The sequence below is a fragment of the Schistocerca serialis genome, chromosome 1, assembly GCF_023864345.2.
Source record: "Schistocerca serialis cubense isolate TAMUIC-IGC-003099 chromosome 1, iqSchSeri2.2, whole genome shotgun sequence".
NCBI classification, from domain to species: domain Eukaryota; kingdom Metazoa; phylum Arthropoda; class Insecta; order Orthoptera; family Acrididae; genus Schistocerca; species Schistocerca serialis.
Window position 1 is genome coordinate 890,827,021 of NC_064638.1, and position 6,000 is coordinate 890,833,020.

A 6,000-nucleotide genomic window follows, 5' to 3' on the forward strand; every position below is an offset into this window, starting at 1 on the left:
CTGGATAGGTGGATTGGGCAGGTATTGCACATAGGTATGATAACTGTGGCAAGGATTTGGGATTGGGAGTGGCATAGGGGTGGGCTAGGATGATGTGGAGGTTGTGTGGGCAATGGAACAACACTTTAGGTGGGGTGGGAAGAGTCTTTGGTACTATGTCTCTCATATCAGGGCAAGACAGGTAACCAAAGCCCTGATGCAGGCTGTGGTTCAGTTGTTAGAGTCCATGGTGGTACTGGGTGACGAAGGTGGCACTCCTTTGTAGCTAGCTCTTGGAGGTGATGGAAGGGTTGGGTGTGTTTGGGGAAATGGTATGGGAAATCTGTCCGCAGATGAGGTCGTGGGGTAGTGCCTGTCTGTGAAGGCCTTTGTGAGACTTTCAGCATACTGGAAAAGGAAGTTCTTGTCACTGCAGATAGGCCCTCCACAGGTGGCCAGGATATATGGCAGGGATATTTTGGTGTGAAAGGGATTTCAGCCATCAAAATGCAGGTACTGTTGGTGGGGTAATGTGGACAGAAGTGTGGATGGAGCCAACAGAGAAGAGGAGATCAATGTCTAGGAAGGTGGTACGTTGGGTTGAGGAGGACCAGGTGAAATGATGGGAGAAAATGTGAGGTGGTGAAGGAATGAGTATAGGGTGTCTTGGCCCTGAGTCCGAATCATGAAGATACACTATGTGATCAAACGTATCCAGACACCCCCAAAAACACAAGTTTTTCATATTGGGTGCATTGTGCTGCCACCTCCTGCCAGGTTCTCCGTATCAGCGACCTCAGTAGTCATTAGACATCGTGAGAGAGGAGAATAGGGTACTCCATGGAACTCACGGACTTAGATGGTCAGGCGATTGGGTGTCACTTGTGTCAAATATCTGTACGCGAGATTTCCCCCACTCCCTAAACATCACTAGATCCACTGTTTCCGATGTGACAGTGAAGTGGAAATGTGAGGGGACATGTACAGCACAAAATCGCACAGTCTGACCTCGTCTGTTGACTGACGACAGAGACCGCCAACAGTTGAAGAGGGTCGTAATGTGCACTAGGCAGACGTCTATCGAGACCAACACACAGGAATTCCAAACTGCATCACGAGCCACTGCATGTACTATGATAGTTAGGCGAGGGTGAGAAAACTTGGATTTCATGGTCGAGCGGCTGCTCATAAGCCACACATCACGCCGGTAAATGCCAAACGACGACTCGCTTTGTGTACGGAGCGTAAACATTGGGCAACTGAGCAGTGGAAAAACGTTGTGTGGAGTGACGAATTACGGTACACAATGCGGCGATCCGATGGCTGGGCGTGGGTATGGCGAATGTCCGGGGAACGCCATCTGCCAGCATGTGTAGTGCCAACAGTAAAATTTGGAGGCGGTGGTGTTGTGGTATGGTTGTGTGTTGCTTGCACCTCTTGTTGTTTTGTGTGGCACTATCACAGCACAAGCCTACATTGATCTTTTAAGCACCTTCTTGCTTCCCACTGTTGAAGAGCAATTAGGGGGTGGTGATTGCATCTTTCAACATGATTAAGCTGCTGTTCATAATGCACGGCCTGTGGCAGAGTGGTTACATGGCAATAACATCCTTGCAACAGACTGGCCTGTAGTCCTGACCTGAATCCTATATAACACCTTTGGGATGTTTTGGAATGCCGACTTCATGCCAGGCCTCACCTACCAACACTGATACCTCTCCTCAGTGCAGCACTCCGTGAAGAATGGGCTGCCATTCACCAAAAAACCTTCCAGCACTTGAACTTACATATGCCTGCGAAAGTGGAAGCTGTCATCAAGGCTAAGGGTGGGCCAACACCATATTGAATTCCAGCATTACTGACAGAGGATGCCACGAACTTTTAAGTCATTTTCAGCCAGGTATCCAAATAGTTTTGATCACATACTGTATCATCAATGAGCCTGAACCAGAGCAGGGGTTTTGGGAGGATAGGAAAGTTTCCTCCAGATGGCCCAGGTTGCCATAGGAGGGTGCCATGCGGGTGCCCATAGCTGTGCTTCAGATTTGTTTGTAAACCTTCCGTTCAAAGGAGAAGTCGCTATATGTTAGGATAATGTTAGTTAGGTGCTGTGTCTGGAGTGAAGGATGTTGGAAAAGTTAATCTTTGATTGCAGCAAGATCATGGGTACAAGCTATGTTGGTGTTTACAGATGTGGCGTCAACAGTGACCACTAGGTTGATTTGGTTAAGGAACTGATTAGTATCTTCCATGCGGGAGGCTAGATTACAGGCAATTTGTTGGAGGTTTTGGTCAATGAGGGCCAAAATTCTTTCAGTGCAGGCACAATAACCAGCTACAATGATGTGGCCAGGACTGTTGAATTTTTAAATTTTGGGGAGCATGTAGAAGGTGGGTTTGCAGCGTGTCAGAGGTGAGGAGGGAAATGGACTTAGGGGAGAGGTTCTGGAAGGGCCTAATGCTTTAAGCATAGATGAGAGGTTATTTTGGACTTCTTGGATGGGATCATTCTGGCAGAATTTATAGGTGATGACTCAAACAATTTTCTAATGCTTTCCAAGAGATAACCACTGTGACTCATCACAACAATGGTGGAGCCCTTGTCTGCAAGGATGATTAGGTCAGGATCTGTTTCGAGATTCTGTATGGCTGTCCTTTCCTCTACTGAAAGGTTAGCTTTCTTAGGAAGGGGCATGGGGAAGAATGGTGAGGCCAAAACCCATGCCATCTGGATTGTCTGCTCCACCAACAGCTTTATTGAACTGTGCAGATGGGAATTTCCTTACAACACATTCTACATTCCAAATTATCCCATCCTCAACCTACTGTCCCAACAGTTCCACCCCATTTGTCCTATTACTTTCTCCATTTTCACATATGCCACCCCCATTGTGTGCCACTTTCTGCCATTGCACCCACCTGTCCTTTCCCTTCCCCTTCCTGCCCCTCTCATCTCTTTCCCTTTTTATCCCCTACAACCCACCTCCTGGCACTGCACTTGGCAGTCTTGTCAAGCCACCATCTATTCCCTGCATGCCCCGCCAGACAACACTCTTCTCTCCCCCCACCCATATAATGGAAGACTTGAATACAAAAGTTTGCTAAGAAAATGAATGGCTCGAATACAGTACCATTGCACACAGCATAGCAAATACTAACGCAAATGATGTGTGTGCTGAGCGTGAGCTTATCATTGCTGGCACAGACATCCACATCGCAACTGCCTTAAGATAATGTGGGTCTCGTTACCAAATGTCAGAAATAAGAAAGGAGTGGATGTCATCAGAAGAAACCACCACCTAGTTTTGGCTGACTTCAGATTGAAGACAGTGGCAAACAGCGCTCAATCACAGGAGCAAAAACATACAAGTGGTAAAGTTAATCAAAGAAAGATTCACCTTTAACAACAAAACAGATTCCAGGTCCTCTCTGACAAAACTTTATGCATGTAGGAAGTGAAATAGGTTGGCAAAAACTTAAAGACAGCTATCTAGCTGTCAGAGAGACAATATTAGGATTTAAGTCATATCAAAAGAAAGGCTGGATCTCTGATGACATGTGAGAAGAAATAGGCCACAGGAGAGAACGAAAAAGTTAAATCTTTGCAAGACAAGAATGTAAAACATCAAAATGCGTGAAGAGTACACAGAGAAAAATGAAACAGAGAAAATGTCTTATCGCTACGATAAAAGGAATGAACAGGTGCCCAAGCACAGTTAGCAGAAGAGGCAGCAAGACTGGAAAATATAAAGTAGCTGCACAATATCACCAAACGAACTTTTAGGCATGAAGAACCAGTTAAGAGAAAGGATGGGGGCTGATTACAAATGAAAAGGCACAGCTACAGAGATGGGAGGAGCAGTCCCAAGAGGAACAAGTAAGGGATATTCCAGAGAAAGTCATACCAGATCAAGATATAAATCTGCAGTATCCCACAATGGGTGAAATTAGGAATGCTTTGAAAAGCCTAAAAAAAGGCAAAGGCTCCAGGGCTAGACAAAATGGCACAGAGCTGTTGAAAGCTGATATCAAAAGTGCCATTAAAATATGCTCCACTCCTTGCTGAAGCATGCTCCACTCCTTGCTGAAGCATATTTGTCTCTTAAACATCAAAAGGAGTGGAAAAGTGGACTGGAGGTAAAACTACCAAAAAATGGCTCATGATTGCCATGGTATTACATAGCTGTCAGTGCCCAATAATGCCCTCATTCAATTGAAAATAAATTGCACAAAGAACAGGCTGGTTTTCGGGCACAACTCTTAGGATCATATCAGAGCAAAGCAAAACATTCCAGGCAACCATGAACCTGTATTTTGAAAAGGGCTTCAATAGCGATCAAGTTCTGTGGCAAGTGTTACGAATGGGTGGTATACCACAGAAGATTCTAAACATAATCAAACATCTGTATAATGACTAAAAATGTGTACTCCATGAGGGAAATCTCGCAGGTCCAACAGAGGTAACAACCACAGTCTGGCAGGGTTGTATTTTGTCACCGACACTCTTCCTACTTGTTCTTGACTCAATTATGAGAAGAATCACAGTGGGCAGGAGATGAGGAATACATGAACATCTGGAGGATTTGGATTTTTCACATGATAGTTTCAATAGCTCAAAGGCTGGTGGGTATGAAAGTTAAATTAAACTCACTGAGAAAAGCAGCAGAGATTGCTAGGATCCGGATAAATGCGGGTAACACAGAAAAAATGAGAATAAATTCTGGGAACATGGAAGTGCCACTGCTTGTATGGAACCATCAAATTGAGATTAGTCAGTTCATACCTATATCTGGATAGTGTGGTTGTGACATTATTGTTCATTTATTTTTTTTTGTAAATATTTTATTGAAACTGTTAAAGCAGAAGTAGAGACATCTCGTTTGAAGCGAAATGGATACTGAAACTCTTTGATAGGATTAAAGTGAATGTACATATTAAGAAAAAGGGTGTAATATTTACTTTTAAATATTGTAAAGATATCTATTTGTTATAATTATTAAATGTAAAAAGGTGCTATAATGTAATTATCTGTAGTAGTTACTGGCACTCACTTAGGGCTGTATGAGATATGTGTAGTATAAAAGATGGAGGAACGGAAAGCTGTGTAAGTGTAGGAAAAGGTGGGAGCGGAAACGTTTGGCGCGCTTTGGCAGGCGCAAACAAAGTCAGTCGGTGGCCAGAGATCTTAGAGGCAGCACATACAGTGCCAGCATAGTGTGGAGTGTGCCATATTGTTGCATCTTGCCTTGGTATCATCGCTATGAAGAGGAAATAAGTCTGACATGGATAACTGCTCTTGGCCGCTCTGATATTAATGCAGTTGTTTGCCACCATCGCTGATCACAGCTTACAGGGTACGACATTTTAGCTATGTATTATAGTGTGTGCCAGGAAGTTAAAATGTGCTTTTAGAATAATAACCATCATCCAAATTAACAATTATGTCCACCTGGTAATTTATCCCACTCATAAACCAAGCAGGATCCTAACCTGGTAAATGAAAATTCCGAGTGACCTGTATTCAGCCAAGACTGTGAAATCTAATATATTGTTGGCAAATCAGTGAAATAATTGATGCAAATAACTGAGAATTTCATAATTAACATTGCTATTATTTTCTGTGTTAAAATGATTACGTAAGGTTATGCCAGATTCAGAGACCACATTAGATAAATTGTTTGCTGCTTTCACATTACGTATTAATGAAAGGGAATACTAAGTTGTTGATTAATGGTGATAAATAGTAACGTTAAACAGTTTATAGTGAATCAATGAAATGTTGAGTACCAAATATGTTGATATAGAAACCTCCCTCCGTCCAAATTTACTTTTGCTTTTATGAAATCAGTCTGTTTGCTTAAGCAATTGGGTACTGTAGTTTTGTTTCAAGCGGCTAAACTTTTATTGTATTGCTGAACCATCTTTTATTTAAATCTAAAGTGAAGTCTGTTAGGTAAGTAGGGAGTTGCAATCTTTTCTGCTATCCTACTCAGCTTCATTACATGTGCCTAATTAGACTGG

At 43.0% G+C, this 6,000-nt stretch overlaps 1 long non-coding RNA gene across 1 annotated transcript; it reads left to right on the plus strand.

The window, feature by feature from the left end:
- The first annotated feature begins 859 nt into the window (after window positions 1-859).
- Window positions 860-5,418, plus strand: LOC126411390 (uncharacterized). The gene is made up of 2 exons (XR_007575217.1): window positions 860-3,730; window positions 3,783-5,418. It is a non-coding gene; the product is annotated as an uncharacterized LOC126411390 (long non-coding RNA).
- Window positions 5,419-6,000: the final 582 nt, after the last annotated feature.